A 24,874-nucleotide genomic window follows, 5' to 3' on the forward strand; every position below is an offset into this window, starting at 1 on the left:
GCCACAGTGTGCAGCTGGCTGAGAACTGGAGGCAACACAGGTCTCTGATCAGTGTCTTTCACTTCACTTACACAATTATTAATTGTATTGATTTTGTATTTAAGTTTAGATTTCATAACTTCTTATTAAGCCTTTGCAGAATAGCTGGTAGAAATATAGTCCCCAAATTCGGATTGTCTCTAGTTTAATTCTTTTGGGATTCAGAGATGTTTAAGTAGTTATAAGCATCATGAACTCTCATTTTCATAGCAGAGTGCTATTCAGAAAATAATTGCTTATGCATCTGTTATCAATTATTTACAAGACTTGAAACTTTTAAAGTTTCAAATATTACAAGAAGATCTTTGATTCATGTTGAATGGATGTGAGTATGTTGAGCTGTTGCATACATTCTTGTGTGTGTGTGTGTGTGTGTGTGTGTGTGTGTTTCTGTGTGTGTGTGGGGGGGGTGCATGTGTATCATTGAAATCAAGGATAAGGATGTTGAGCCCTGGTCTGAACTTGTTTTCTTTTTCTGAGATATACATTATGGTGTTCCTTTGTTGGTGGTAGGCTCTGATTGCTTGCCTTTGCCTGATGTGCACAGTCCAGCTGAATTTTTCAATTAAAGTTTCTTATTTAGTATTGAGCATATAGGGCTCTGATTTTGCTTTGTCTTTAGTCTGCCATCTAGGATCTTCTTTTCCTCTTTAAAAATTTACATTCAATATAAATTTTACCTCCTGACTGATTTTCCCTTTAATTTGCATTTTGAAATAAGTATTATAAGAACTTTGATCTCTGTACTCATGAAGAAAAACCATTTTGAATTCTGTTTAATGTAACAACACCTGGACACATTTGTTAACACCAAGATCTTAAAATTTCTTTTGTAGTTTTAGTTTAAAATGCCCCCTCCATGTTTACAGCATGAGGAGACAAACAATTCCTGGTAACAATGATAACAGTTTTATTCATTAAAATATCAGATAATTCATAATTTTGAATATGTCTAGTGGCAAATGAATACATTTGGTAAATAGATTTGCTTGATAGATCCGTGCACAAAAATACCACTCCTAAAGGCTGAGAAGGTGGATCGGTGGTAGACAGCTTATCTTGAATGCACGAGACCTTGCGTTTGATTCCGCAGCACCACCTAAGCAGGAAAGCTAGAAGTGGTACTGTGGCTCAAGTGGTAGAGCAGTAGTCTTGAGCTGGAGGGCTGAAGGACAGCGACCAGGCCCAGAGTTCACCACCAAAAACAAATTAAATAAATAAATAAAACTCATATCAAGTACATTAATTTCAAAGGTTGATTACCATTTTGGTTAGGGGCAAGGTGCCAAGATATAGCAGACCTCTGTTGCAAAGCTTTAAGAAGGATCTCAACACCTGACAAGTACTAAAGACAAGAAGGAAAAAAATTAGCTCTGCCAACAACATATAGAATCACCACTCAAAGAGAAACCGGTACTAAGAATGAAATGCTTTTCATAAAATTTCTTAAGAGATTCTGGCTCTATATCAATTATTATATAAGTTAACCTTCAAAAACTCCATCAATGGGCCTGAGTCTTAAGGGCACCTACAAAAACTGGAGGAGAGAATCATCAACCCAGATTTTTAATTTTGTAAGTCAGGTAATGAGTTCATTTCTGGTTTGACAATCTCATCTCTTCCTTTGCTCTCTGTCTCTGATTTTCCCTCCTGTCCCTGTCCACAGTGGTATAGCTCATTGTGAACATAATATCTACAGAGTACAACTGCTGCATTTGTTTCCCTGTTCTCCTTGAATATCTCTAGCTCCCTCAATGCCCATAAATGGGTAAACTAGAACAGAAAAATCCCTCTTGTTTCCAATTCCTGGAATTCATTTCAATATAAACATCAGTAGTGTTATGAGAGTGTCAGGCTCTGTACATACATCCTGAACACTTATACTTCCTGCACTCAGTCATAACTTCCACCAGATCCTAAGGTCCACAAAGTAATTCTCTTCACTTTCCACAAATGAAGAAGCTGAGATTCAGAAAGATTAAGTAACTTACTGGAAATACTGGGCTGAGCATAGTGGCTCACTCTTTTTTTTTTTTTTTTTTGTCGGTTGTGGGGCTTGAACTCTGGGCCTGAGTGCTGTCCCTCAGCTCTTCAGCTCAAGGCGAACGCTCTACCACTTGAGCTACAGCGCCACTTCCGGTTTTCTGGTGGTTTATTGGAGATAGGAGTCTCACGGTCTTTCCTGCCCGGGCTGGCTTTGAACTGTGATCCTCAGATCTCATCCTCCTGAGTAGCTAGGATTAAGGCGTGAGCCACCAGTGCCCGGCTAGTGGCTCACTCTTAAACCTTACCTACTCCAGAGAGTAAGATCTGAAGATCATAGTCTGAATCCAATCCAGGTTGACATATCCATTACATGTTTATCTCTAGTTAATCAGAAGAAATTGAGAATTGTGTGTTTCAACTGGTAGAGCTAGAACACCACCAGACTTGAATTGGAAATCACAGCATCAATATTGTGATTTTTAAGAACCAATGCTGTCCCATACATAATCTCAGACCCCCCCCCCCCACACACACACATCTTAAAATAGATGTTAGTACTAAAATCCAAATAGGTTTTTTTTTATTTTTATAAGTTTTATTTTTAGCTTTAATGAGGTTTGACTTGATAGTTTCTACTGATGAGCCACAACTTAGAACTTTGTTATAATTTTACCATGTCTGTATTCAGAGAAACATTCTCTGAATTTCTCCATTTCCAGCAATAAGTTTTCTCTTCTTGGTCCAGTTTCTTCTTTTGGGACTCAGTCTTAGACTTTTCTGTCTTGCATTGTCTGTAAGTTCATTGATCCAGTAGATCTCAGCCATCCTAATACCTGCACAGAACCTGCCTTGGGAAAAGTGTTCTAAGCTCACCATGCAGTGGAGGTTGTTATTACTCACCCATAATAATTTTTTCTTCAGAAATGGGAACTTGTTAGGTCCAGGAATTCAGGGGAAGCACTCACTGTGTGCTATTTCATACTTTTTTGTCGGGGGGAGGGGTGATCCAGTCGTGGGGCCTGAACTCTGGGCCTGGGCACTGTCTTCAGCTCAAGGCTCGCACTCTACCACTTGAGCCACAGCGCCACTTCCGGCTTTTTTTTTCTTTTTGCTTATGTGGTGCTGAGGAATCGAGCCCAGGGCCTCATGCATGCAAGGCAAGCGCTCTACCACTGAGCCACCTTCCCAGCCTGATTTCATACTTTTTTGATTTAATGTTAGCTTCCACCTATTGTCTACTTTAAGCATTCATTGTGTGAAGAGAAATATTGCCCCTAAGAGACAGAAGTACTGTACTAACTGTTGCTTTCAAAACACAGGAGGGAAAGAAGTTCTGAAGGAGCCATATAGCTTAGAAACTGAGTTCTTAGAAACTCAAACTGCCTTTTATCTTACCTTCAACATAGAAAGTCAGAGATTGCAGTGGCTTGTATGCTCCATTTATATTCCTGTGCAGGGGCTCCCTTCCCCTTTGCCCTTCTGACTGTTTACATCAGTGGCAGGTGGGAAGACATAACAAGAACACCTAAAATTAGGGCCTGGGATTAAAAACTCCATTTTGTGATTATAAACATTGCACCACTTCCTGAATTGAATCTGAGGGGCAGAAGAAAGTTAGGTTAGGAATTTGTATAACTACTTCTAAGTTTGCTATCTAAAATCATCCCTTCCCACCCCTCAGAATCCTATTTTCCAACTGTGTAGACACCCTTACACTCTGTTCTCCTGGAGCATTTGAGTGTGGGGCATCATCTGCTTCTTATGTGTACTGCTTTTAAAATGGAGAGTTTCTCCTAGGCTCAAAATGATTTCATTGATGAGGACACTGTGCAATAAGCTAAACTGGGTTTGTTCATGTGTTCATACCCGAGGTAGAACTAGTAAGGGCTAAGTAGTAGTCAGGGCTCACTTGCTGCTAGTGGTATTGCTCTGAGGAATTACTGTCAATGTTGCCCACAGTACCTAGTCCAAGGCCTCTCAGAAAGGCTACAGACACAAACCGCTTGAGTCTCTGTGTGAGCTAATCATCATTGGCCAACTATGTTCCATGTTTGTGAGACATTCACTTCTGTGAGCATATGCATATAAGGGCCCAAGAGTAGACTTACTTAGAAGGAAGATCCTAGAATGCAAAACTTCTACTGGGACAATGGAAACCCATGGTTTGGCACGCTTAATGTTTTAACCTGTGCACTGAACTAACAGGAGAAAATGACACACTAAGAAACTTGCCAATTATGCCAAATAAAGAACTATGGTGAAGGTCAGAGAAAGGACATTGATTTCATGATAGTCATGATAAGACAACACCTTAGCATGCCTTCCGAATACTAATCCATACTCACCTACTGTTTTATTTACCCACGTCATTAAGTCTGAGTTGTACGTAGGAGTCCTCAGGGCCTTCAGAACAGGAAGATCTAGGCTAGAGCCTAAGATTGGTCTGCCATTTTGGACATAACATAACTAGTCAGATGCAAGCCCTTAGTAGTGTCCTACAAATATGTGCATTCATCCTACTACATTTGATAAGTATCCCCTCACAAAATTATCTTTGGTTGGGTCACTTTCTTACATAGCAGCTGTCTGGTAGCTCCACTGTGACTTCACTTTATTCTGCTGAGCCAGAAATGGAGGAGTGACTGACCACAACACATTTGCATCTTTCTCAATGAGAAGTGAATGGCATGGGAGTAGTTAAGATGCTTCCCATGTTCTCAGTGAGCTAGTACCACCTTGGACTCCAGCTCAAATCTTGATAAACAGATATAGAAGTTACATATAGCTTGCTGTGCCAGATTCACAGCTACAGAGGTAAATGAGAAAGTGGAAGGCCTTGGTGTGATATGAAGCAGAATTCAAAGGATATGGGGATGAAGTGAGCTACCTGGAGGGAAAAGGAGAGGCAGCTGAAGCTGAAGCTGAAGAGCATCTAGAGAGAGAAGATAGAGCAAGTTTGAGGCCACCTGGACATCAAAGTAACCCATCTGAGGTACAAGAGTCTGGCTGTCCAGAGCCACAGAGAGAAGTTGGAAGAGCAGTAGCAAGTGCTCTTTCCCATTGCTAGGGAGCTCCCAGAATGCCAGAGTAAGAATTGGTAGCTTCCCAGAGCACTGTTGCTGAGCACATCTCAGATCCCTTGCTATCATAATTGACATTGAAGAGGAGCAGCAAGAGTTGTATGAGGTGATTGCAGCTCACTATATGGAGCCTGTTCTGCAGCATTGTGGAGTGTGGTCTCTCAGGATGTTTAGGGCAAAGATCCTATAACTGGTGTCAAAGAATGCAGTCTACTTGGAGTAGACATTTATAGATGGCACGTGCCTGAACACAACAAGCTGATAATTAGCTGCTAGAGGTAGTTTCCCTAAAGATCTAACAGACAAAACTGGAGAGGCAAACCCAGAGCTCTGCACCACATCAGTCCACCATGAAAATTGCTTCTACCATAGTACTGGCTACCCAGTTTGCACACTCATGACCTTTTTACCCTGATTGTGCCCCACAATCCCTCACAACTTTTGCTCTTTCACTTTGTCTATGCTTCCTTGTCCCTGCTAAACACTTCTGGATGCCTGTATTAGCTACCCCAACCCCTGCAAAGCTGTTGCTGCTACCCAATTTCCTGACACTGCAACTCAGCAATTACAGTCACAGTTACCCTTTCCCTGGTATCCTAGTCTCTACTACTCTTTTCTGTTACCCATAATTCATAACACCATGGTTCCAGCTACCTGATCCCTGACAACCCTCTCTCTGATACCCCATTCCCAAAGAAAGGGTAGATTGGGCACAGGCAGTAGACTTGGGTACTCCTCTTGCAGGCACATTGGGCCAAGTTATTCCTCAAGTATTTAACACGAGGGACTAACTGGTGGTGGAAAGTAAAGAGGTTACTCAGAGGTGACTGAAATACAAGGACATCACTTATAACTTCTTGCTAGGAAAAGAAGGCCCTAAGGTGAAAGTTTATGAGAAAAGAAAATTTTACAAAGAATATTGATGATGATGCAAAAGGTTTAGCTTAGTCTCTTCTACTAGTGGTCTGAATTATTTTTTGACATAGATATGTAACTACTTTGCATTTTAAAAATTATACGAAAATGCACATTTATGTGGTACTTATATTAATTTTTGGAATAGTTGTATAGGATCACGTTAATGATATTCAAGATTTTATGCTCTATGATATGCTCATGAGGCTGCCTTTGGCAATATAAATTGAGATCTCTAACAACAAATGAAATCTCATTGTCAAATACTACAAGGAGATTATGGATGCTAGTACCAAAATGAAAGCTGTAACAATAAAACTGAATAAAGCTGCAAGTTTGAAGGAAGGGAATCAGTGGTAAGAGCTATTATAAAAGAGAAATTCTTCACCATGGAATCTTGGAAGGATAGAATGTGTTTGTTGAATTAATAGCTTTTAAAACCTTCTTAGAAAGCAAAACATTGGTTTTTATTGTTGCTATTTGGAACCTCTTTAATGAATGGTTTAACAAAAAATTATCAAAACAACTTTGAAAATTCAATGATGTGAATTATCAGATTAACATTATACTCAAAGTTGCCTTCAGATGCAGGCAGGCTGCATTCCTTTTCTATTAAATTAATGGACTAAGCTTCCTTTTGAATGGTTGGACAGTCCATGACACTTGTTCCAAAACAAGAAAAGATACTGGAGGGAAAAAAAAGAGGAAGGAGATTCAAGACTGCTGAAATTAGCATATTTCCTATTTGGACTTTAATGGGATTTTTCTACAAAGAATAAGATTTTGATCTTACCATAATAATGTCAAAAATGATGTGTTATAGGATAGCTTGTAAATGTAATATTTAATACTGTTGGATTACTTGAAGACAAAGGTTTATAGAAAACTTTAAATTTCAGAAAAACTGTAATGTTCCAATAAACACATAGAAGAAATATAATTTAAAAATTCACTGTTCAAAGCAAACCCTGGCAGGAAAATCTGAGAGATGCTTGTCTAGAAACAGGAAGTGACACTGTGACTCAAGTGGTAAGGGCTCTCCTTGATCTGAAGAACTTAGGGATATGTTAACACCCAGGTCCTGAGTTCAAACCCCATGACTGACGAGAAGAAATTTTAAAGAATTAAAGCATTAGGCCTGGGAAGGAGACTCAGTGGTAGAGTGTTTGTCTTGCATGCATGAGGTCCTAGGTTCAATTCCTCAGCACCAAACAAGCAGAAAAAAGTGGAAATTGCACTATGGCTCAAGTGATAGAGCACTAGCCTTGAGCTGAACAGCTCAGGAACAGCACCCAGACTCAGAGTTCAGGCCCCCCTACTACCACCAACAACAACAAAAATTTAAAGCATCCAACAACCTGAAGATGTCCAGAATAATGAATGGGGCATTATCCGTTTACATGACTTAGTGACTTAAAACCTAGTTTACCAGGGGAGGTGGTGGGCAATTTGTGTGTTTTCTAAAACCTGCAAAATTATTTTGTATTTTCCCAAGGAGGGAGAAATGAGGGGATGGGGGAAGAGGGGACGTGTTTGGTGACTTTGCCTTTTGGTTCAGTGATTTTTCTGGGGACAAATTCAGAGAAATACTGTTTGCAATCCTAGTTGCATGGGGACTGAAGAAGCCAGGCCCTGGAAGTGGTTTTGTCCTGTCCTTGGCCTGGTTCCAACAACCAATGGATAATCCAAGTCCACTTCAGGACCAAGATGCCTTGAAGACTACTGATCCACTGGACAGGCAGACCTAACCACAGCCAAAAAAGGCAAAAAATGCAATGCCGAGGGCAGCATTGGAAATCTACACCAGGCAGAGATTTTTTTATATTTTTTATTGTAAAAATACTGCACAGAGGGTTTACAGTTACATGAGTAGGGTAATGAGTACATTTCCTATCGAGCACTGTTACCTCCTCCTTTGTTTTTCCCCTAGCCTTTCCCTCCCCACCTCTCCAACTCCTCCCTCCTTGACCCCTGCCCGACACTGTAAATTCATTTTTGACACAGTGTCCTCTACATCTCATCATCACAATGGGTCAACCTGCATCCCCATTTAAGCATTCTGCTATATCCCTTCCACTCCCCAAATTACAAAAATGTATATGCAAAATGCAGAACATTTGAATCAAATACAGTGAAAACAGGGATTATACCATGGGGGGGGGGGATGAACCTACAAAAGAATCACATAATACATTATAAGTATATTAAAAACAAAAGCAAGAAAGAAAAAAACCACTGTGTCTCTGACTTGGGGTACATTTCGCTTAACATCATTTTATATGGTCATATGTACACAGCCTTTGATCTTCTCTGCTTGTCCTAGACATGTACTAGTCCTTGAAAACAAGGGAAACCATGGACCTATGTTTCTTTGGGCTTGGCTTACTTCACTTAATTTAATTTTTACCAAGTCTTTCTATTTCCTAACAAATGGGGCAATGTCATTCTTTCTAATGGAGGCATAGAATTCCATAGTGTGTGTAGGTCTGTATATATATATATATATATATATATATATATATATATATAGATATAGATATAGATATAGATATATATATACATATATATACATATATATAGATATATATCACATTTTCTTGATCCATTCATCTACTGAGGAGCATCAGAGTTGATTCCATATCATAGGTATGGTGACTAATTCTGCAATAAACATGGTTGCACTGGCAGCTTTGGTATGACCTTGTTTGTGATCATTTGGGTAAATGCCCTAAAGTGAGATTGCTGGATCATAGGAGAGCTCTATGTGGAGTCTTTTGAACAACTTCCATACTGCTTTCCAAAGTGGTTAAACAAGTTTACAATCCCAGCAACAATGCAGTAGGGTTCCCTTTTAACCACATCCCCTCCAACATCTGTTGTTATTACATTTCTTGATTATTGCCATTCTAACTAGAGTGAGGTGCAATCTCAATGTTGTCTTGATTTGCATTTCTTTTATGGCCAGAGAACTTGAGCATTTCTTTATGTGTCTAATGGCCATTTTTATTTTCTCTTCAGAGAAGTCTCTCTTTAAGTCTTTAGCCCACTTAGTTATCAAGCAGTTGTTTCTTTGAAGATTTATTGTTGGGGGATTTATTTTTTTTGAGTCCTAAGTATATTTTAGATATAAGACCTTTTGTCATGAAGATCTTCTCCCAGTATGTGAGCTTTCTATTGATCTTGCTACCTATGACCTTTGCCTTGCAGAAGATCTGATGTTTCATGCAATCCCATTTGTCCAAACTTTCTTTGATTTCTTTTGTTTCTGGTTCTCTATTAAGAAAATTTCAGTCTGTGCTTAAAAAAAGCCCTAGAGTTATTCCTATCCTTCATGTAATGTTTTCATGGTGTCTTCTTTTATTTTGAGGTCTTTGATCCATTCGGAGTTGATTCTCGTGCAGGGTGATATATACAGAATCTAGCTTTAGTTTTCTACAGGTGTTTAACCAATTTTTCCCACACCATTTACTCAAAAGGCTGTCTCTCTTCCATTCTGTTTTTTTAGCTCCCTTGTGAAAGAGTAAGTGGCTATAGGTCAGTGGACTCATTTCTGAGTCTTCAGTCCTATTCCATTGGTCCTCAGGTCCGTTCTTGTGTCAGTACCAAGCTGTTCTTTTACTATGGCTTTTTAGTATAGTTTGAAATTTGGAACTGATATTGTTACAGTACTGTTCTTTCTGTTAAGGATTGACAAACCTACAGTCAGTATTATACTTAATGGTGAAAAGTTACAGCCATTTCTTATAAATACAGGAGTGAGATTAAAAATATCTACTCTCTCCACTCCTCTTCAACTTAGTATTAGAATGCTAGCTGGGGCAATAAGACAGGATGCAAACTTAAAGGGGATCCAAATAGAGAAAGATGAAGTAAAACTCTCCCTCTTTGCAGATGACATGATCTTGTATTTAAAGAACTCCATGACTCCACTCCCAAGTTACTTGAGCTGATCAGAAATTTTGGCAAACTAGCAGAGTATAAAATTAACCCTCGGAAATCAATGACTTTCCTGTATTCCAATAACAATAAGAGTGTGACTGAAATTAGGAAAGCAACCCCTTTTTAATAGCCGCACAAAAAAATAAAATACCTAGGAGTTAACTTAAGAGGTGAAGGACCTCTGTGATGGAAACTTTAAAAACCTGAAAAAGAAAATGAAAGCAGAACTAGGGAAGTGGGAAACCTCCCATGCTCATGAATTGGGAGGATTAACATCATGAAAATGGCAATACTGCCAAAAGCTATATCCAAATTCAATGTGATACCTATCAATATCCCAATCTCACTCTTGAATGAAATAGAAGAAGCAATCCAAAAATTATTATGGAAGAATAAAAGACCCCGAATAGCACAGAGGGTTTTTTGTGATTCTCATTTTGTATTACCACTTTGATTCTACAAAGTCATCTATGGATTTTAACTTCCTTCCCTCCCTTTGGATAAAGCTCACAATAACCCTGCCTCTAGCTCCTCTTAGGTCTGAAAAATTGTTCCTAGATAGTGAATTACTTAATTGTATTTTGAACGTATAAAACATGCATATAAAAATAGCACATTTTGATCTCATGATAAAAGAGCCTTTTCCCCTCTCAAATTTATTTCCTGAAAGGCAGTTTTAGAGAGAATCTGTTTTCATTTTTAGATGAAAGGCTTGTAGGAAACTATGTTCATAATCTGGCTCCTCCTCCTGCACCTCAAAACCTAAAACACAAATTTCACAACCCATTTACAAGAAACAACACAAAAACCAAACACTGAGAATGCTCAGATGCAGAACGTTTTACAAAACCCAGAATATAACTTTGCTGTCTGAAGGAGAGGCTCTCTGAATAAATTAACAAACAAACCCAAAAGAGCAGCCAGGAGTATCAGACGTTAGTGTTCCTGGCTACTACTCCATCAACCAGGAGCATGGAAGGGCTTCCTAAGCCTGCTGGAGAGTGCGTGGAGAAAAGTTTCCTTGCCAGTCTGAATACAACAGTTGGCATCACCCCTCCTGGGCCTGTCTTTCTTGACTTCTCCCCACAGCGGAGCAGAATCGTCCCTTGCTCCATGAAGGATAAATACTGTACAAGCTGATCCACAGAGTGGCTTCTATTTAGTCTGCACTCCTTCCTAGGTGGGCGGTCCCTGCCCCACGGTGTGTGTGTGCTCCCAGGGGCTGATCCTCATAGCCCATGCCCACGGGGCAGGCAGGTGCTAGATGTGAGTCATTCACACAGAAGCTACTGGGTTGCTGCCCTAGCCCAACAGCAGGTGTACCCTGATCTTCTCCCACAGTCCCAGGCGAGGTGCCCACAAGGGTCCGATTTGGACAGACTGCCACTAGGATCCTACTTCACCAGAGGGATCAGCATGCCAGATGAAGTGGCTGCCACCTGAATTACTTCTTATTTTATGGAGCAGTTTTAAACAAAGTGATACATATTACTGTATGATATATAATGCTATATACTTGAGTCTCTAGTCCAAAATCATTGAACTTGATACTAACAAAAATGGATTTTATTGTTTGTATTTATAAGGCCATTTTGGCAAACTGAAATAAAAACACAACAAAACTCTTATCCATAACACATGATTAAATCTCAGAATTTGAAAAAAATTGTATGTAAGTAGTGCAAATGAAGTTATACTAGAATAGTAAAACACACACAAAATATTTATTAGTTACATTCAAAAGTAAAATAAGTAATTACAGAAAGAATTACTACTAGATAAAAAAATATTACAATGGTTTAACAGGTTGAAGTGATATAGGTTAAATATTTGGTTTTTATAAAAGTTATTTAAATTTCCCAGTTCTGTTTATCTCAGTGAAGGAAAATGTTAGAAAGTAGAAATTATATGTGGCACCTCTTGCTTCCAGTACCACAAAGGGGAGTGGCACTTAATAATGGGAGTCCTGGGATGACACCCACACCCAGCCCATGTAGACCCATCAGAGGTCCCTGTGGTGACCCTGAGGGGGCCCAGGACATCACATTGCTGCTGCAGCAGGTGCAGCACTTGTTGTAGTGGGCTGCGGCCAACAAGGCTCCATCAGTGACCAGATCAAGCAAACCAGCCTCAGGGGCCAAAGCCAGGAGGGAAGGCAAGGCAGACCCCAAGTCCTGCCTTCCATCTGTGTGGACTACACTGCCAAGGCCAGACCCATTTCTCTGCTTTGGAGCACAACAAGGGTAGGGAGTGAGCCTCCAAAAGGAGCATCCCCAGAATGGCACCCAGATCTGGGCACATGCGGACCAAAAGGATGAAGGAGGAGGCTACACAGCAAACCCAAAGGGCTTCAGGCCCCTGGTGCATTGAAAGTCCAGACTCCTCTGACACTGATGGGCATATGCAGGGATGGGCCCATACCCGAGTCCACAGGGACCAGAAAATGGAAGTCTGTGGGGATGCTGAAGGGGCTCCAGGGTGTTGAGCTGAGCAGCTGTCACAAGCCTGCTGGCAGAGGGGCCAGCACACAACTCCATTCTCCAGACCATCTTAAAGACTGATGAGGTGAAAGCAGGGGTTATACCGTGCAGGAGGGACATACAAAGCAACAAAGAAATCATCTTATAAATATGTTAGAAATAATCGAGTGAAAGAAAAACATTTGTATTTGCTGTTGGTATAATTGTGGAGGGGAAGGGCAAAAACAAATCATTTAAATAAGGATACAGGTGGACTAATTGCAACAATGAGAAGTACAAGTCGTTATGTCAAAAAATGAACTTTACAACTTTGGTGGTGGGGGGAGGAGGATGGGAAAGGGCTTGATAAGAAATGTACTCATTGCCCATGTAATTGTAACCCCTCTGTATGGTGTTTTCACAATAAATAAATAAATAAATGACTGATAAGGTGAACCACAGCTGGGCTGCTTGGCCTCAAAGGGTTGGACTGCCCGCCCAGCCTTCCTTCTCCCATGGACTGTACAGTGTACAAACATGATGTCCCCCCACCCCACACCCATGAGGGCAGGAAGTGAGCTCGGAACGGAGTCTCCCTGGGATGGCACTCTCACCTAAGACCACTGCAGACCAGTACCAGCACAGCTGGAGGAGGAGAAGGCAGCAGTGGATTCAACTCCAGCCTCACAACTGCCAGCTCCTGGGTGAAATGGAGCGACTGAGACTGGGAAGGGAGGTGGGAAGGATGGGCGGGGCTCATCTGGCAATGCTGGGGAGCATGCACACACATCCTCTCACTGCACATCCACCACAAGGAAGGGGACCCCACTTCTCAACGGGTGACCTGAGGAGGCACCCACACCTACAGGGACTACAGAAATTGAGGTTCATGTGGTGACTTGGAAAGGGCTCCAGGGTACAGCCTTGCTGCTGCACTGAACAACTGGCAAAAAGAAAAAGAAAAAGAAAAACATCCACTAAAACTTCTCATCAATGATAATGTATTATACTTTAAAAACAGTTTTAATTCCCTCTTGTATATTTTTGCATGGAGCCCTCTGAATTAACCAAAAATCTCCAGGATTTCCTCATGCACAGTAATACTAATAAATATAGCTTTTATTCTTTTTTTAATTAAGGGAGGTTGCATTTAGTTCCTTCCCATGTTTAATTCATGAAAAAGAAATCCTGAAGTATATCTGTCAAACACCAAACTCATGATTTCTTCTGAACGCCTCACTGAAGAAAGAGAATAAGATGACCGAACAACAGGTATCACCCATATTGTCACCGTGCTAGCTCTCTCTCTGATTAAAAATAATCCTGTCATGCACATGCAGATCACTTATGCAAAGTTTTTTCCAACAATTCTTGTAGTTATATTACATTTATCTTTCTCCTTCTGTCTCCTCTCCTGCTTCTTTTCCACAGGGTCCTGTTTCCCTCTTACATCCCTTTTCCTTTCAACTTTCTCCCTGTCCCATCCTCTTCTTCCTCCTGCTATGCCCTTCCTCCTCTCTTACACCTTTCTCCTCCTTTCCTTTCCTCTTTCTCCTACACTTTCACTTTCTTCTACTTCTTCTTTATGATCCTGGGGGTTGGGCTCAGTGCCTTGTGCTCACTATGCAGATGCTCTGCTGCTCACTACAGGCCTCCAGTCTAGACTTCATCTCAATGACCATCTATTTCTGATTTGTTTTTAAATAGCAAACCAACAAAGACTTTTGATTCAGGATTTAATTTATTGTACATATTCTGTGCCATAAATATGTGCTACTTAATACATTGTGGCTAATAGGTTTTGATTATGCCTTGGGGTTCAGATAAACTCATCAGAAACAATGTGTTTGAAGGCAATCTAATGTGATCCTATGTTACTCCCAAATTAATGAAATGGTTACTTTGTATCTTGCACAAGTACTTCTATATTGTTCCCAGATTAATGAACTGTCACTTTGTGGTAGCACCCACAGTAACACTAATCCAAGGATTGCTGGGGATCAGAAGATTAAGTCCAGACAGGAAAATCCATGTGATATGTATCTCTAATTAACTGCTAAAAAGCCAGAAGAAGACCTGTGGCTAAGTGGTTTAGTGCCATCCTTGCACTGAATAAGATGATGACAGGACCCAGGCCTGAGTTGAAGACCTGTGGTGGGTGCACGCACACACACACACACACACACACACACACACACACACACACACACACACACACTTTCCCAACTAGAGCAAGTAGAATATCTGTTTTTCTGATGAGATCTCTGAGTTTCTGTCCCATGTGTTTGTATATTTTTGAAAGCTGTATCATCAACTTACCTAATTTTAATAAATGACACCTTGTTCACTATTATTTACTCCTGGTTTGAAAATATTTTAAGACACATTTTTATGTAGAAAATTGAGTTTGTTCCCCAAATTGTGACTGTCTTGGTTTGTAAAAATGAAAGAATTGTGCCTTTAATTCATTAGTTCACAAATTAGAAAAGTAACCATAACCCTAGAACCAATTGCCTTTGGATTCTAAAAGCCACACAAATATATTAGTTTTTACTTATCCTATCTTTGATTCAACTCATCTTTCTCAAAATAGTTTTTAGTTTTACTTAAATATCCTGCCATTTTTCTAACCCGAACCCTAACTGGAACATTCAGGCTAACCCTCACACTAATCATACCCTAATCCTTCTATTATGAACAGTTTCCTATTTCACATTCATCCTACTTGTAACTTTACTTGTTTTTCAAAAATTTGCTTTCAATTTTACCCTAAATTTTCCATTTCCCTAATGCTAACATTAAGCCCATCGAGAACAGAAACCTAACTTTCACCCTAATGATAGTCCAATTCTAATGTTTAAGAAAAATATTCTAGTTTTTATTCACTCTAGTGAATGCTCCAGTTTGCACTATGGAAATGAATTTCAATTTGCCCTAATTCCCACAAATTTCCTGACTCTACATCTGAAGTTATGTTGTTCCCTAACATGAATCATTATATTATGTGTCCTCAAATTCTCACATCAGGAAAAATATGGTAGTTTCCCTTGATCTTACCTGTTCATGAACCCCTGTACCCTAAAACAGTTTCAGATTTACTCATCATCTAGTCCATTACTTAACACTAACTCTCAACTGAAACCTAGCTGGAAAACTCTCATTAATCATTACAAGAATGATCACTGCGAAATAAATATAATGATAATGCTCTAGTTACTATTCAATCTCACATTTTTTGCTTCCACTTGTTAGTGAAAACTCAATTTCATACTAAAAATATTCCTATTCATAACACTAATCATAATCAGAACAAAATACTGACCCTAATCTTAATATAAATTATATGTCAATACTAACACTAACACAAGTAAACTAATTTTCACTCATCCTGACTTGATTCAAATAAGCCTTCCAAACATAGGTTACAATTTTTTCCCAATATCTTAGTCATTTTCTAACCCTAAACTTAACCTTAACTGGAACATTGAGAATAACTATAAGCCTAATTGTAAGTAGATTCTAATATAGCAATGCTCTAGTTCACATTCATTCTAACTTTTACCAGGCTTATTCTAAAATTTACCTTCAATTTGAGCCTCATTCTTTTTCTCCTTCACTCTAACCCTAATCATGGCTGTAATCCTAACCATAAACTTGACCCTAATGGTATCCCAATTATAAAATTTATGAAAATCCCTCATTTTGTGTCATCCTAACTGAAATTGACTTGTAATTCTTGAAATAAATTGCAGGTTTTCCTAAACCCTACAGATTTCTCACTCTTAACTCTGAATCTATCTTGTTCCATAACAGGAATCATAATACCCTTTTGATCTCAAATCCTGATATTATGAAATAGAATGTATTTCCACTATTGTAACATTTCCTGAATTCCTAGAACCTAAAATAAGTTCAGATTTATTTAACATTTAACCCATTCCTTTTTTTTTTCTTTTTGTTGGTCGTGGGGCTTGATCTCTGGGCCTGGGCATGATCCCTGAGCTCTAGGCATGGGCACGATCCCTGAGTTCTTTAGCTCAAGGTGTGCACTTTATCACTTGAGCCACAGCACAACTTTCAGGTTTTCTGGTGGTTAATTGGAGATCAGAGTCTCACAGATGCTCCTGCCTGGCCTGGCTTTGAACTGCAATCCTCAGAAATCACCTTCCAGGAATGGGAGTCCAGGGAAACCGTAACCACTCAACTAAGTGATTTGAGAATAAACACTGAACACAAATTAAGGAAGTAAAGAAGTTCATACAAGATCTAAAACAAAGCCCCAACAAAGAAATTGAAGCCATCAAAGCCAAACACTTATAAGGAAAAGAAATGGAAAACAAAGTAGAAAGACCATGCAGAAGATCGAATCTCGTGGATTGAAGACAGCCTAGATATTATAGAGAAAGAACAGCCTAGATATTATAGAGAAAGAACATTCAACCATCCAAGACAAATCCAAGAAATATGGTAGATCTATTCAACATTTTGAAGACACCATCAGAAGGCCTAATCTGAGGATAATGGTTGTAGAGTAGCACCTAGAGACAGAAGTTAATGGTCTAAGAAATTTGTTTAATAGAATCTTAGCAGAGAACTTCCCAAACATGCAAAAAGATAGGCCTATTCAGACACAAGAAGCTTTTAGAACTCCAAATAGACCAGACCAAAACAGGACATCCCACCATCACGTTATAATCTGCACAGGATCAATTCAGACCAAGGAAAAGATCCTTAAAGCTGTCAAGGAGAAAAGATCAATCACCTATAAAGGGAAACTAATTAGAATCACCTCAGATTTCTCAGCAGAGACAATCAAAGCAAGAAGATCCTGGAATGATGTATGTCATGCCCTAAAGACAAACAACTATCAACCAAGAATACTGTATCCAGCTAAACTCTCCTTCATAACCTCAGGTCAAATAAAAACCTTCCATAGCGGGCTGGGAAGGTGGCTCAGTGGTAGAGCGCTTGGCTTGCATGCATGAGGCCCTGGGTTCGATTCCTCAGCACCACATAAGCAAAAAAAAAAAAAAAGCCGGAAGTGGTGCTGTGGCTCAAGTGGTAGAGTGCTAGCTTTGAGCTGAAGAGCTGAGGGACAGCACCCAGGCCCAGAGTTCAGGCCCCACGACCGGACCCCCCCCCAAAAAAAAAACCTTCCATACCAAAGAAAAACTGAAACAATACATCTCCACCAAACCAGCCCTACAAAAGTTTTTTAAACATGTCCTATACATAGAAGACCACAATAAAGGCCAAGAAACCTCACCCAAACTGAGAATCCAAGAACCATAGGAAGAACCTAGTTGCTGCAGCCCCCAAGAAGGTGGATAAAATGACAGGAACTCCCAAATACCTCTCAGTCCTGTCTCTCAACATTAACGGACTTAATTGTCCAATTAAGCGACATAGACTGTCTAGTTGGATTAAAAAGCAAGATCCTTCTATCTGCTGCCTTCAGCAGTCACATCTTGCCCATAAAAGCAAACACATTTTCAATGTGAAAGGCTGGAACAAAATCTACCAAGCAAATGGCCCCCATAAACAGACGGGAGTTGCAATACTAATATCAGATAAAATAGACTGCAAATTAAAATTAGTGAGAAGAAATAAAGAAGGTCGCTACATACTAATTAAGGGATCTCTCCTTCAGGAGGATATTACAATTCTAAATCTCCATAGCCAAACAACAGAGCACACAAATTTATCCAAGAAACACTACTTTAACTCAAATCCCACATAGATCCAAAGACATTAATTGTTGGGGACTTTAACACACCACTCTCTCCACTAGATAGATCAATTCTGCAAAAACTCAATAGAGAAACTGCAGATCTGAACAACTGCATAGCTCAACCAGATTTAACAGACATCTACCGAATATTTCACTCAGCAGCATCAGAATACACCTGGGTTTACATGGGACTCAGTGTCAAGTGAGCCTAGACCACTTGGCTAACTTCCCCATGTACCATGCATATTGTATGCAGTGTGATGTCAGTGGACCACATTTGCAGGGTGTGAAAAGTCTGACATTCTTAATGCATATCTGTAATGTAGTGCAGCAGAAACTAGGAAAATATTGCTTGGCATTCTGGTTTGGTTTGAGAATAAGACTTACAAAGCTAAATATTGTGGTGCATGCCTATAATCTCAGCACTCAAGAAACTGAAACAAGAAGATCACATGGAATATACAGAGACACTGTGTTCAAACAAAAGGAGGGTAGACAATAATGGAAAGGGTAACACTGATCAACATGCATTGTCCACATGAAATAAAATGAAAATCTCTTTAAAACTATTTAAAGAGATAGTATTTATTATTTATTTTACAATTATTATTTATTTTTATTATTTGCTTATTTGTTACAAATAAACTGCTGATGGCTCACACTTGCAATTCAAGATAGTCAGGAAGCTGAGACATGATGATCCCAATTGACTTTTGGGGGATGTTAACTTGAGGTAAAACTCTCATGGACTTTCTGGCCCAGGCCATTTGAATCTTGACCCTCAGATCTCAGACTTCTAAGTAATTAAGGTTACAGGGGTGAACCTCCAGCTCCAGGCTTCCAAGTGACTCTTATCTCCAAATAACCACAAAAATGCCAAATGTGGCTCAAGTGATTGAACACCAGGCTTCAGTGAAAAAAATCTCAAGGGACAGTACCCAGGCCTCAAGTTCAATTCCCATGAACAACAACAACAGAAATGAAAGAATCATCAATAGAATATGCAATCACTGTTGTTGTTGGTACCCTGTGCTTACATGGTAAATATCAGTAATTTTTCAATGATCTCTTTGTGCATCAAACTATTAAAATCATCTTTGCCATACATCCTGACTCCACATGAGGCAAAAAGATCTAACAAAGATGAAATAAAGATCCTGTGATCATTACTCAGACCAGTTCTCCCCACATTCTGGTGGCTGTTGGTGACTGTGGGAAGAGGCTTTTTTTCTGAACAGACAATGTCCACAGATGCACAGTGAGGTCCCTCAAAAGCTAGCAGAAGGCATGCACCTATTCCCATCCTCAATCACTGTAAGCGTGGTGGGACTCATTTCTGAGAAGCTTTCACACTACTGCTGTGTGTAGAATACAGTCATCAAACTGAAAATGAGTTAATATTGATACTAGAGCTAACTCTCAGCATCTATTATTGCATCCCAGAAGGAGGTGATGCACAGAGATATGTGCATGTGTGTGTGGAAGTACACACCTGTGTGAACAGCAGTATTGGGATTTAAACTCAGAGTCTCACACTCTCACTTGGCTTTTTCACTCAAGTATAGCACTTGGTGCTATACTTCTTAGGCCAAAGTTTCACTGACTTGTTTTTTTTTTTTTTGTTAGTTAACTGGAAATATGAGTCTTGGAACTATTCTGCCCAGATTTTTCTGCAAACCCTAGATCTGAGCCTTCTGAGTATTTAGAATTATAGGTGTGAGACACTTGTTGCCAGCTCCAACTACTATCCAAGGAGACAAATGGCTTTATTGATACAGCTGGTTGGCCTTGGTTTATGATTAGTGGAGATTGGAGTTGGAACTCCAGCCTTTCCTAGGGTCTGAGTTGGTAATTCTAGGCATCTTGTCACCACTCCTCAGACAGAATTGCCTTTAGCCTTTAGCCATCTTGTCACAGAATTGAGAGGTAACTGCCAAGTCTCCTGGAATTCAGGGCCAATGCAAGGGATATCTGTTGGTTCTGAGTAACCAGGGCTGCCGTTTCCATGGCGTTTCAGGCTTCCAGATTTGCCTGCTAGATCACTGTGCTTCCTATGCTTCCAGCACCTTTCACTCACAAGGACTAGGGCAGGCCCAGGACTCTTCTTTGAGGTGCCATGTTTGTTTATTGGGTGAAGAATATGAATGTAAGAATAAGCAAACTCACTCAATCCAGGGCATAGAAAGCTGTTCACAGGCTTTCAGGATTTCAGCTTGACCATTCTGGGGTTGACTCCCACTGCCTCTACCTTGAAACATCCTCTTCAGAACCTAGATCAAGAGGGTCCATAAGGGGCCTGCATTGCATCTCAACACTGCCTAGCTGCTTTCCTGATAAGCTGCTCCTCCTGCACTCCTCCTGCTATGTGTGATGAAGGGGGCCAGAAAATCTATACCAAAATAATCCTGCTATAGCATGTGGGGTCAAAGTTCATAGGGCATAGAAATATTTTCCTGGGTTTTCATACTCAGGAAAATGAGTGATTATTCTCTTTTTTGATTGGTTTTGTTTTTCATTATTTCTGGATGCTGTATATGTAAACACAGACTGGTTCAAATGTGCTCTTTGAACAATGTCTTAATTTGATAAGCAGACATCTCACAATAAGTCAAATACCCAATAGCCCCATTTGTGAAAGGTCTTCTCTTCTCCAAAACCTTCAAGAAGATGCCAGAAAGACAAGAAGATATTTCTGTAACCCTTCTCTTTGATCCATGTGTGAACACAAAGTGTGGATCCAAAGTGTGGATCAAAGTGTGGTAGAGCAACAGTCTTGACCAAAAAAGCTCAGGGAGAGCACCTAGACCCTGAGTTCAAGCCCTTGGAACAAAACAAAAGCAAAAGAAAACAATCCACAATATGTATGAGATATATGGATATACCTGTATTATACCATAACTATGCTGTAAAAATAAACCTATTAGAAAATTTAAATTTGTTTTCTTTTGTAGCTCAGTACCAGAAGCTCAGGACTATAATACTACTTACTCAAGAGACACTTCTCATCAATTCACCAGGAAAAAGCTGGGAGTGAAAGTGTTGCTCAAGTGGCAGAGTGCCCGCCACAAAACTAAAAGCTAAAACAAAAGCTTGAGCCCTGTATTTAAACAGAATACTGGACCAAAACATTTCTTTTGTGTCCCTGTCTACCTTCTATCTTTCTAGAGTGAACTGAATCAATACTGTTTCATTTTTACCAGAGAAAAAAATGGCTCTGAAAATGGTGCTGGGAAAACTAGATATTCACCTTGAGAAGATTGAAACTCAGTTGCTATCTCTTACGCCATACCACCTACACACACACACACACACACACACACACACACATTAATTCAATTTAATCAAAAGATCAGTGCTAGAGAACCTGCTATTGATTACATGTAACACTCAGATTAGCCCCTTCCAAGTCAAATCTCTGGGGCTAGGGAGTGAACTCCAGGCCAGACACACAATAGGCAATGCTCTAACATTTGAACTGTGCCTCTATCCCTTTTTTATTTAATATTTTTGAGAGGGTCTTACTACCTTGATTCAAAGTGCCATTGAATGTATAATATCCTTGCACTGTTCCCCAAGAGCCCAAATTACAGCATCTGCCAACATTTCCAGTTTTTCTCATTTTTTTCCCTACCTTCCACACACATAATCTAACTTCAGAAGATACGTTTCTCAGGTATTTGTTCTGATGAAAAACTGACTACTTGCCGGGTGCTAGTGGCTCACGCCTCTAATCCTAGCTACTCAGGAGGCTGAGATCTAAGGATCACAGTTCAAAGCCAGCCCGGCAGAAAAGTCAGTGAGACTCTTATCTCAAATTAACCACTAGAAAACCGGAAGTGGTGCTGTGGCTCAAGCAGTAGAATGTTCGCCTTGAGGTGAAGAGCACGGGATAGTGCCCAAGTCCAGAGTTCAAGCCCCACGACTGACAAAAAGCAAACAAAAAACCTGACTACATGCAACCCAGTTAATATGCAGCAATCCCTTGTATTTGATGCACTGACATTTTATAATCTAAAAAGAAAACAAAAAATTCCACTTAAAGTTCTATGAGGGCAGAGTGAGAAAGGTGAGGGGCCCTGGGATTAGACATGTGGAACTCCTGACCTAAGTGGGAGAGTAAGCACCTTCCCCACATCAGGACCTTCATGACACCAAATCTGCACCTTTGGGCCTCTGTCAGTGTCCACAATGACTACCCCACTCGTATCTGCCACCATTTTCAACTTGAGAGAAGCTTTATGCAAGGTTTGGTTGACAAGATGCTCAATGACAGAGCTCCCAGAGAAGGGGCTGCTTGCTGGACAGGAAGGCAGTGGTCTCTCCTGCTGCTGAGCTGAGGTGTTTCCCTTGGAGGCACTTGGCCAACACCCTGCCCAGCATCAAGTTCCACCAGAGCTAGGTCATCAGCAACCTGAAGGGTGAGCCAGTCCCAGTCTTGTACTCTAGGGACAGCAGCTTCAGAGACTGCTCTTTCTCACAGGTGCTGAGCAGCTGCTGCCCAATCAGAAGCAGACCAAAAGAGGCAGGTCAACTCCAGTGGCTATAAGACCTAGCTGTTCCTCCAATTTGAAGAAAACACCTATAGAGACAAGTGTCACTTCATGCACAGCATCCACAAGCTCCACAGTCTAGCCTGCCATCCCAAGTGCAAGATCTAGCTGGGTTGCACCTTCCATGTCACCAACCTTTGCCTCTATGAGCCCTGCTGCCACTTCATCCACAAAACCAAGGAACGCAGAGCCCTGGCCAGGACCTTTCTGCAGACCTTCCCTATCTCCAGCATAGCTTTAGCTTTGCTGGATTTTCCAGTGCCAATGAGACTGCTGCCACCACTGGATTGCTAGATAGCCCCACGTCCATCATCCCAACACCCATCCTGATTGCCGATGACCTCCTGGGCTCACCCAACCTTCCTGATGGCACCAATAACCCCTTCACCTTCTAGAGCCAGGTATTTGTTCTTTACCTCTTTCATGGGGCTGCCTTTCATGTCTACCCCACCACCTTCCTATTCTGATCCATGTCTGAGTTCTCTCACATGTTTGATTCTCATGCCACCCCTCAGGATTCTCTCTTGGGTCAAGGCTACCTGTGCAGTGCAGCAGGAGCCATGCTGGGTCAGATTCCCTCATCTTGGACAATTCAGGAGACCTGCCCATTTTGAGCAAACTTTCCATCTCATATGACTAAAGCACCAGGGTAAGGAGGGACACCCCCAATCCATTCCTTCTACTCCCCTTCCTCCTGCACCACATCCTAGATCCAATTAATCACCAAAAATCCTGGAAGTGACCTGTATCTCAAGTGGTACAGTACTAGCTTCATGCTAAATGAAGCTCAAGGATAGCTCCTATCCTGAATTCAAGCACCAAGACCACCACAGAACATCAACAATAAAAAGATGAGTGATTTGGAAATGGAAAAAGGCCTTTATAGTCAAGTAGATCCACTGAAATGGAAAAAAATAACCCTGTCCTATAACTAAAGGACTCAATATTGTACTTTATTTTACTTTTTATCAGTTGTGGAGCTTTAGTCATGGCCTGGGCAACGTCCCAGAACTTTTTTGCTCAAGACTAGCACTCTACTTCTTTAAGCAACAGCTATACATCTGGTTTAGGGGGTGGTTAATTAGAGTAAGAATATCACAGACTTTCTTGCTCAGGCTGGCTTTGAACTATGATACTCAGATCTCAGACTCCTAGAAGCTAGGATAACAATTATGAGTCACCAGTGCCCAGCTAGGACTTAATATTTCTAAAAGAGGGCTGGGAAGTTGGCTCAGTGGTAGAGCGCTTGCCTTGCATGCCTGTGGCCCTGGGTTCGATTCCTCAGCACCACATAAGCAAAAAGAAAAAAGCCGGAAGTGGCGCTATGGCTCAAGTGGTAGCGCACTAGCCTTGAGCTGAAGAGCTGAGGGACAGCGCCCAGGCCCAGAGTTCGGGCCCCAAGACTGGACCCAAAAAAAAAAAATTCTTAAAGAGCAGTACTTTTCAAATTGCCTTTGCATTCAAAATGCCCCCTTACAAGATTGTGACCTAGGTTTAAATTAATTGCAAAATTCATTCTAAAATGTGTACGGGACTATAAGAAATCCTAAACAAACTAATTGGATACTGCAAAAACAAGAGGAAGTTAAGTAGGGGAGGATGACTCACATCTGTGATCTTTGCTACTCAGAAAGAAGAGATCTGAGGATGGTAATTCAAAACCAACCTGAGGAAGAAAAACCTTTCCAAAAATTATTTCCAAAAAAAAAAAACAACAACAAATATCCAAAATTGGAGCTATGGACATGAGAAAAAACTGTTCAAGGACAGTATTGACATGTACTTTTCTTTTTTCCTGTATATGTTTTTCCTTAGTTTAAAATTGCCATTGTCAAATTTTTTTTTTTAAAGTTGTACTTTTTTATTTTTTTTTTATTTTTTTTTTATTTTTTTTTTATTTTTATTTTTATTTTTATTTTTTTTGTCGGTCGTGGGGCTTGAACTCTGGGCCTGGGCGCTTGTCCCTCAGCTCTTCAGCTCAAGGCGAGCGCTCTACCACTTGAGCTACAGCGCCACTTCCGCCATTGTCAAAATTTTGTTTCTCTGATATATTTATCTTTCATGCCACCAATGGAATTTGAACTCAGGACCTTGCTCTCTTGCTTATTTTTTTGTTCAACGCTTGTACATAGAACTTTAGCTACACCTCTAGTTCCTGACTTTTACTGATTCATT

General features: G+C 40.3%; 1 pseudogene; it reads left to right on the forward strand.

Moving 5' to 3' along the window:
- Positions 1–22,337: 22,337 nt before the first annotated feature.
- Positions 22,338–23,339, forward strand: LOC122095809 (annotated as a pseudogene).
- Positions 23,340–24,874: the final 1,535 nt, after the last annotated feature.

This window comes from Dipodomys spectabilis, unplaced genomic scaffold (assembly GCF_019054845.1).
Source record: "Dipodomys spectabilis isolate Male_0828 unplaced genomic scaffold, ASM1905484v1 ptg000362l, whole genome shotgun sequence".
Lineage (NCBI taxonomy): Eukaryota > Metazoa > Chordata > Mammalia > Rodentia > Heteromyidae > Dipodomys > Dipodomys spectabilis.